The 9,305-nt window shown below is 38.5% G+C and overlaps 1 long non-coding RNA gene across 1 annotated transcript; it reads right to left on the minus strand.

Annotated features, from left to right (window-relative positions):
- Window positions 1-6,347: 6,347 nt before the first annotated feature.
- LOC126177066 (uncharacterized) lies at window positions 6,348-7,053 on the minus strand. Its single transcript, XR_007535741.1, has 3 exons — window positions 6,922-7,053; window positions 6,658-6,768; window positions 6,348-6,498 (listed from the first exon to the last, which is right to left on the minus strand). It is a non-coding gene; the product is annotated as an uncharacterized LOC126177066 (long non-coding RNA).
- Window positions 7,054-9,305: the final 2,252 nt, after the last annotated feature.

The raw sequence follows: 9,305 nt of genomic DNA on the forward strand, positions 1-9,305 counted from the left end.
AGCTCAAGGTCGAGCCTGACAAAGTTGGGGAAGGAAACTTTGGTAGACAGATGGGGAACAGAGCATGCTGCTTTCGAATGCTACTTCAGAGCCATAGAAACCTCGCTCATTAGGTTAAGACAGTTTAGGAATGTTTATATTCACAGGTGCTTAAGCAGATTCAGAAGGATGTAGGCTGCAGTAAGTACTGGGAGATGAAGAAGCTTGCACAGGATAGAGTAGCATGGAGAGCTGCATCAAACCCGTCTCGGGACTGAAGACCACAGCAACAACAAATTTATGTTGGCAAACAAAGAAGCTACATCTTGGAAAAGGAGACGATTGTATATTTTTTACGGAACGCTCAGGTTACTGAAACAGTAATTCAAGAAACACTATAAGTGGAACAGAGTGAAGGACTGTTACGTGAAACACACCGTGAACAACATAAATCTTTGCGATTTGTATTCAGCGTTTGCCTCGGCCGTATTGTGATTTAAGCACCTGAAATCGCCAAACTGATTTTTATTATTATTTTTAGATGTAATTACGTTTCCTTACGGCATTCACGTCCTTATATTCAGAGAAAAACGTAGTTTGTGCCTTATGGCTGTGAGGCGTCTGAACATTGTTTAGTGGGTTTTCGTATTGTAACTGTTTGTGTCACTCCTTTTCTTCGGCAGAGGAAGATACCATACGTTTCGGTGAATATGGGAAAATGCCAGAAAATCACATCAAGATGTCTTTAGCCCACCTAGACGCTTCTAGAGGTATGTTTGTCGCTGGACATGATTGTTTGTACGAGGGCTATTCGGAGAGTAAGCTTCGATCGATCGTGATATGGAAACCACAATGAAAATCGGACGAAGCTTTCCACAAAATTGTTGAAGAGTGTCACAAATATGCCCAACGATCGCATGGCATCGCTCTTGTCAGTTCTGAACGCACAGAGTACACGTAAAAAATGACTACAAAGTAATATCTCACACCAACTACGAGTGCCTGGTGATACATTTCGCGCGAATTCATGCAGCCCACACAGCGTAATTTTCATGCATTTCTTTCTTCATGACAATTCTTGGCCGCACACTGCAGGGCCAATGTAGACTGCTGGAGCGTTTTCAATGGAAAGTGTACCCCCACCGTACAGCCCGGAATTGACTCCCTCTGAGTTTCATCTCTGCTCACATGAACCGTTGTTTATGAAAACAATAATCCGGCACAGTCAACGAGCTGCAGACTGTAGTAGTGAATTGTCAGTAAGAATTGGCCGCTGCCTACTATGACGAATTGATACGGAGCTTTGATAAATGGGCAAGTCGGAGTTGTGACTATATAGAGAAGTAGTTGGAAAGCATAGCTCAGTGTTACAAACAAAAAAAGAAAATTGATTTTCACTCTGTTTTCCATTTTGCGACCGGTCGGAGCTTGAAAAACAAATAACCCTCGTACATTGATGCTTATACGGAGTATGGATCTTGCGTAATATTATGTTGAGTTCCAAACAGGAGCACTGTGTCCCTTTTCTTCATAATGGAGGAAACGACAGCGACTAGTCGTGCTTAAATATCCGGTATGCACTGCCAGTTGCTTGTACTATTGGCCATCAGAATAAATCATTCATTGTAATACTAATATGAGTGGAAATAATTGGAGAAAAACAGGTTCCCCGTCGCATTGTACCCTCAGCTCTAATTGGAAAGTCACAGGAACGAAAGTGGTACAATTATATGCTATTCAAATTTGTTGTTTAGTGGGATCGATGATGGAGAGTCGAGCACGTGGACTCCATCTTAGTCTGGTTTATCTCGTTATCTCACAAGACAAAAATCACGTTGAACCGTAGGAACAGGTCAATGAAAACTATTAACCGGCAGCCTGCTACGAGAAATATTCCTTTTGAATAACATCGCCCATTACTACTATCCTAGAAATTCTTCACCAGCAATTCAAATACATATCAAGACACTGTACAGTACATGTCAGAGAATTCATCGTTCAGTTGAGCTTAGAATCCATGTGGCTCAGTACACTACCATGGCCATTCCAAAGTATTTACGAGAAAGGCAGTAAAAACTGTTTGTCCTTCTACGACATAGTTTCTTTATACTTGCTCAATTCAATTTATGGTAAAACGAGCGCTTTTCTATATCTGTAACTTCCTTGAGTATATCTTAAACTCCAAATACGGCGTGTGTTTTGTTACGCTTTCCTTTTGCGAAATTGAAAATAGTTACGGAGATCCTGAGCTCATTTGGTACAGTGATGTATATAAAAAAATCTTACTTTGATCTTTAGCGAGTTAGTTTATTCGTTAGCTGGATGATTTTAAATAGAATGGCAACAAAAAATGACGGAAAGGAAGAAAACTTATAACAGATGTTTAAGTCCAATATCACATACAGTGTTTCTTAAAGCAGAGTTGCATGTATTGAAATTACTGAAGGAAATATGTAATATTAGTAGTAAGAATGAAGTGGACATTCTGGAACAAATTTTCACTTTGAACGTAGGGTTATCTAGATGCAGGTGCAGGGGAAATCACATAACATCATCATCTCCCTCCCTCCCCAGCGATGTCCCCTTCCATAGCCACGATCCACATTCCGTCATCCCATTTCCACCCATTTTCTAAGCCTCATCTTTCTCTTCCTCCCTTCATCTTCCTCCCTCCCTCTTCCTCCCTCCCTCCTTTTTTAGAAACAGGCCTATCAAAGAACTTCTAACTGAATACACATAATTATCTCTCTAACAACTTCTGTAATGTACTCTTCAATTATACTTCTCAACTCATTCCTAAGCCAAGCCTCTTTCTTGAAGATCGCCCTTTAGAAAGCTTCTTACGGCAAGGAAAGGGAGCTACAACATCATTCTCGTCAAGTCCTGTTTGCAAGTGCAAAATGTATGTAGGGTACCAGACATATTTGTGCCATTGCTAAAGTTAATTTGTTTACTGTTTCCCAGGGATCTAAAATAGTGCAACATCGTACTATGAGCAGTTTAAAAACGTATTATTACTTCTATTTTGTCGAAAGTCGACATGTTGAGAAACGTGGCTGTTGTACTAAGGTTTATAATTTATAAAAAACAGCTACCAGCCACATGTATGGTTTAAAAAGGTTTATTATCTTCAGACCATGACCGGTTTCGGATTTTTCTTTACAAATCCATCTTCAGATGGCCGTTACAAGCATTCTAAGTTGGACCTAGTTTTGTTTTTGTTATTCGTTTGCTGCAGAGCTATGCAGTTCTGCCTGACAAAATATTCGTGCGTTTATGTTTTCGAGCGCAAGCTTAATACACTTTTCAATATGCACTATGTGAGTGCTATTACAGTCAATGGATGTCACTTTCAACATCATCTTAATTACACACGCAGCACACGCGAATATGTAATTAAGATGATGAGGTTGAAAGTGACATCCATTGACTGGAATAGCACTCACATAGTGCATGTTGAAAAGTGTATTAAGCTTACGCTCGAAAACATAAACGCACGAATATTTCGTCAGGCAGAACTACATAGCTCTGAAGCAAACGAATAACAAAAACAAAACTAGGTCCAACTTAGAATGCTTGTAACTGCCATCTGAAGATGGATTTGTAAAGAAAAATCCGAAACCGGTCATGGTCTGAAGATAATAAACCTTTTTAAACCATACATGTGGCTGGTAGCTGTTTTTTTATAAATTATAAACCGTATTATTACTTGATTTTGCTAGAGTTTGCGTTTTAGATATAGCTATTGTGAGAAATATGTACCTCACCATATGTTTGTTGAACTAGTGGGTGTCGCAAACAGACGCGAGCATAATCCGCTAGGTGGCTTTATTTCGTGTTTTAATATTTCGCAAAAAAAGATTTGAAGTTACTGCCATTACCACAGTGAAATCGTTAGCTTTGTTTTGTTTTGCTATATTTGAAAGACAGTCTTGGTATTTGTGAGTAATATTTGGAACGGTTTGTTTACTTACTATAAAAGTGTTGTTAATAAAAATTCTCTATTTAAACTAGACTGAACTGCATGTGACTGCTTTAGTCTTTAATAAAACTTGCTTCTGACTGCGTATTTAACTGAACTGAACTTTATCTGACTGGATGAAAATATTGTTGGAAAATTAATACTCAAAATACACATCTGACTGCATGAAAGTTTAGTGGTAAAAATAAATGAAAGTCACCAACCTGCATCTGTGGCCTTAGCTCGTGCACTCCTTCCCGTTTAGCCGATAATAAAACATATATTCAACTCAGCCGTAGTGTAATGGCATAAAATTGTCATTCTAGATAACTTTACTCATTTTGGCCCTGTTTGTTATTTTATAAAAATTCTGTCCTGATCTGAATAATTTGCCAACTGTGCAACGTCATATAGATTATTTTACTCTGATAAATGAAATTATTAGCTTTACCCATGGGAACTTTACTTTAATGTACCTTTTGGTTCAATGCAAGCACAGGATGGGGAGAACGACATAAGGTGTGAGATGGAACTCTAATTTTATCTAAACAATATTTATTGTTCAAACTTTTAAGGCACATGTGATAAACTAAAAAACACTTCTATAGCATGGATTTATGAAAAAGTTTCACAAAACGCTTATTGCATCAACAATGGGATTTCTATCTAGCTTTTAGACATTATTTAACAAAAGAAAACCTATTTTATTAATTATTCTTTCTAGTTTCCCCAGGTATGTGCCGCGTTTCGCTCAATATATAGCTTATGTGCGTAGCGCCAATTCTTACTTTGATGCTGTCACGACCCGGCTGCCTCCTGCAGGCATCTAGCTCCGACTCGAAACACGTCTGCTGTCTCTGTGCATCTCCTCACCACTACTCAAACTAGTGGTGGGCAGGAAATCGCGTATCTGTTAGAAATCACAGTGACTGAGAAGTCACAGATATCACAGTAGCAACTTTACAGAATCTAACTGCGATTTCAGTCACAGTTAGCAGTCGCAAGTAGTATTTCATATTCAAAGACGTGAGCCATCTATTGGTCGAATTTAGCACTGCTTTCTGCGATTTCAGTGACAAGTCGCAACTAAGAGTCGCAAGTAGCAACTAAAAAGCGCGGTTAACAGTGGCATCTGTTGGCCAAAGTTCGTACTACGTCCATCTCTGCGATGCGGTATCAAGTCTAACTGCGATTTCCGTGACAAGTCGCAACTAAGAGTCGCAAGTAGCAACTAAAAAGCGCAGTTAGCACTGCCATCTGTTGAGCAAAGTTCATACTACGCTATTCGCTACCGAGTCAAACTGCGATTTCTGTGACAAATCGCAACTAAGAGTCGCAAGTAAGAACTAAAAAGCGCAGTTAACGTACTTTTCCTAGTGTCATCTGTTGACCGACGTACGTACTTCGTTATGAGAGCCTTGTGCATCACGAGTTCGATGTGCTGTGTGTGCATAATTGCATATGAAGGGCTTATTTCAATAGTGGTACAAGTCCATTTTTGTTCATTTTGAGATACAGAGTCGTAAAGTTAAATGAGCGCTGACAAATCTGCATTTGAGATACCAGAAATATTCAAGCATATGGCTTCTTGCTAGAGATGAACCTTTATTTATGTTTGTTTGGATCACTAATTTCAGAAGCATTATAGACAGAAAAGTGGAGCTAATGGACTTGTACCACTATTGAAATAAGCCCTTCATATTATATGACGACATGCACATTCAGCATCAGTTATGATTGGTCAAATACTGCTGTGACTCTGAATGTATTATATTAATAAGAAGCAACATTGCCTTTTTCTCCTGAAAATATCAAGTAACGTAACAAATGTGTTTGATTCTGCTTCCAATATGACAGTTTTGGTTAATACTCCACATGCCTACAGGACTTTGCAATGTTAACACAGCACAACTCAGACATCTGTATAAGTGTAGAGAAATGAAAACAGTCATATGAATGCCTCACTTTTGTTCGGATACAGTTCAAGACTCAGGAGAAAAGTTTTACACCTGGTGTTCTACATGGCAACTTCACACACAAGAACTTTTTGCCGACACTACTACCACCTACATAAGTAAGCTTTTCCTATGTTACTTTCAAGTAATGCACTTAAGCTATTCCCGATTTAACTGGAAGATCTGTACTTCCCACTTTCATATCAACAGCCTCAAAATGCATATTGTAGACTTCGGGATAAGTTACAGGTCAGTGTCACACCAAGATTGTGGAGAAAGGGGGCGGGGGGGGGGGGGGGGCGGCATGTCACTCTCCAACAAGTGTTTACCAATAAGTAAGTGGCGGAAAATTATGGGTATAGGACGGCTTAAACATGTGGAAAATGAGATTTTTATAATTCACTCACTGTATTTGACATTTATTATTCCTTTAAAATCGCACAACAACTTCAATAAAACACAGTTTAATCATTCACACACTTATTTCACTTTTAAACTGCAAATCGTCTAAGAGCTGTCTTGAATCTTCAAGAGTCTCTCTCAAAAACAGCCTTGATGTGGATAGATACGTACAGCAACCAGTAATCAGAGTCAGAACTGTGTCTGCAAAAACACAAGGATTATTAAACAATTTTTGCTGTCATTAATTACTAGCAATATAATTGACAGAGTAGATTGCTAATATTTACTATAATGAATATCACATTTGCAAGAACGATCTCATTGAAGTAATTAAGTCCATCGAAACGCTTAGAAACTAACCTCTCGTCTGACGAAAACGGTCTAAAGACGCTGTGGCAATTTCTTCAGATCTGTTGACAATGATATTTTGAGTTATCACTTTACTGAGTGACTGAAATGTAGTTCAGGTACCTGTGAACATAACAATATGTTAGAATTAATTTTCTAAATTCGAACTATTACGGTACTGTACGCTACTTACATATTAATTACACTATTAATATTTTCACAGTTGTTTCTTTAATACAAAATTAAAGCCAACGGAAGAAAAATCGTAAAACATACTTGCCAATGACAGGTTTGTTGAGATGCAATTTTCTGTGTTGACAGATGTAACTTTTTCATACGGTGGTAAGTCGCAGGAATCACAGAAATCGCAGAAGTAGCAGAAGTCACAGAAATCGCAGAAGTAGCAGAAATCGCAGAAGTCACAGAAATTGCAGAAGTAGCAGAAATCGCGGAAGTAGCAGAAATCGCAGAAATAGCAGTGGCGGAGGGATACACGAACTATGTTCCTTAACTGCGACTCTTAACTGCGACAAATCACAGTTAAGAATAACAGATACTGAAAAGTAGCATTCACAGAAATCACTGATATCGGAAAATCGCAGTTTAGCCCATCACTAACTCAAACTTTTACCGCGTGCACCTAGCTCTGTTAGCTGTCAAAGACCTTACTACTCGAAGATGTACTACTCGTCCAACCTTGCAGTTGGGAACTATCGACCTTTATCACTGGCTCTATCCTGATCGAATCTCAGTACATACCTTTCAACTATGTAGTTTTGCAGTATTTCAAGTAAAACGAATTAAAGTTTGACGATAGTGTTTTCTGCAACTTGGGGGCAGCATCTGTTGTTGTCAATAATGTTCAAGGAGCGGTGCAGAGGACGAAATATCATCACCTAAGGTTTTTAGAAAGTTTTCAGGAATTTGGTCACTTCTCCAAACACCAGGTTAGGTGGGGAGATGATAACGCATAATGTTCTCTACTAGGAAAATATAATTGACGTCATTGGCTGGCTAACGTAAGTTTTTATTATTTTTTATTTTGATTTTAGGCCTAGTTGAGATAGATGTTGCGCTGTGGCGGTGGGAGGGGACGAAGAAGAGGAGTTGATGAACGTAATGAAGCGGCAATTGAGGAAGAATGGCTGCCGATATTAACAATATTATTACTGACATTCAAGCATTTCCATTGCAAACTTACAATGCCTACAAGAAGACCCTCATGTACCTGCACTTATTTGAAATTCAACAAAAAGTGTAATTATCATCGGTTGATTTCAAATTTATTTATGTAAAATAGTGACTCTCAAGTAGCACGTAGCACTAAACTAGGAGATTGGTTAAATGAAATTAGGCAACAGCATGGACAAAAGCTTGAACCAGCAAGCAAGCGATACGATTTGCAAGTCCAGATAGCGACTTTCCTGAACAATCCTTACGGCACGTGATAGATGAACCAGAACAGATAGCTAAGAAAAAATCAACAGAACAGAAGATAATAGAAAAGAAAACTTAAATGCGCTCATGAGAAAAAAACTGCAGCAGAATTCACACATGCACTCTCTCACACACACACACACACACATACACACACACACACACACACACACCATCACATCCACTCAACTACCTGATGTACAACATAATTGTTACAGAAAGAGATATCTTAGGTATAAAGTTGTCATGAACAAATAAAAAGGGATATTGTAATAAAAAAACATCTAATAGTACAAGAATGGAGAAACCAAAATGTTGATGTAATAGGGGACTAATCAGGGAATTGATAGTAAAATAATTAAATAGCATCCTCAGACACAAGAAACCTTTGTAAATAAAACAGGAAGATAACAAAGAAGGACTAACAATTAAGTCAAACCACATGAAAAGGGGTAATAGCTAGAAGAGAAGACAAAAGTAAATCGGTAGTACTCATGGATACATAGGAATATATGAATAAATCGGAGCTAGTATAAAAAATAATGTTGAGGAACTAAAGTCTGACCCTACTATTAGATTACAAATAAAACCGAAAACCACATTAAAAACACCAAAATCTTATAACGAAAAAAGACGAAACTTAGTACCAAAAAATCAGCAGCACAATTGCTCAGAAGCCATTCCAAAACACAACATGATCGCGTACTATAATTGGCAGACTAAAACTCCACACACAATTGCACTCGAATCATGCTTACATAATGCACTCGTATCATGTTTTTTCTTTGTTCACTAATCTTCCACCAAGTACTTCTATCCCTACAACAACGAATGGTGTTTCTTGGTAAAGGAACAATGATCCTTGTGGTACATTCGTGACGAGGTATACTCAAAATATAATAAGGGATCGTGATGAAATGAGCATTCATTTACTGATAGACTCCTGTGTATACCACAAATAAATGTATGTTATTTCAAGCAGTTACGTCCCGCGATGTCTTTACTGTGATACGCCGTCGGAGGTTTGAGTCTTCAAAAAAAATGGCTCTGAGCACTATGGGACTCAACAGCTGAGGTCATAAGTCCCCTAGAACTTAGAACTACTTAAACCTAACTAACCTAAGGACATCACACACATCCATGCCCGAGGCAGGATTCGAACCTGAGACAGTAGCGGTCGCGCGGTTCCAGACTGTAGCGCCCAGAACCGCTCGGCCACTCCG

Source organism: Schistocerca cancellata, chromosome 3 (genome assembly GCF_023864275.1).
Source record: "Schistocerca cancellata isolate TAMUIC-IGC-003103 chromosome 3, iqSchCanc2.1, whole genome shotgun sequence".
Taxonomy (NCBI): Eukaryota; Metazoa; Arthropoda; class Insecta; order Orthoptera; family Acrididae; genus Schistocerca; species Schistocerca cancellata.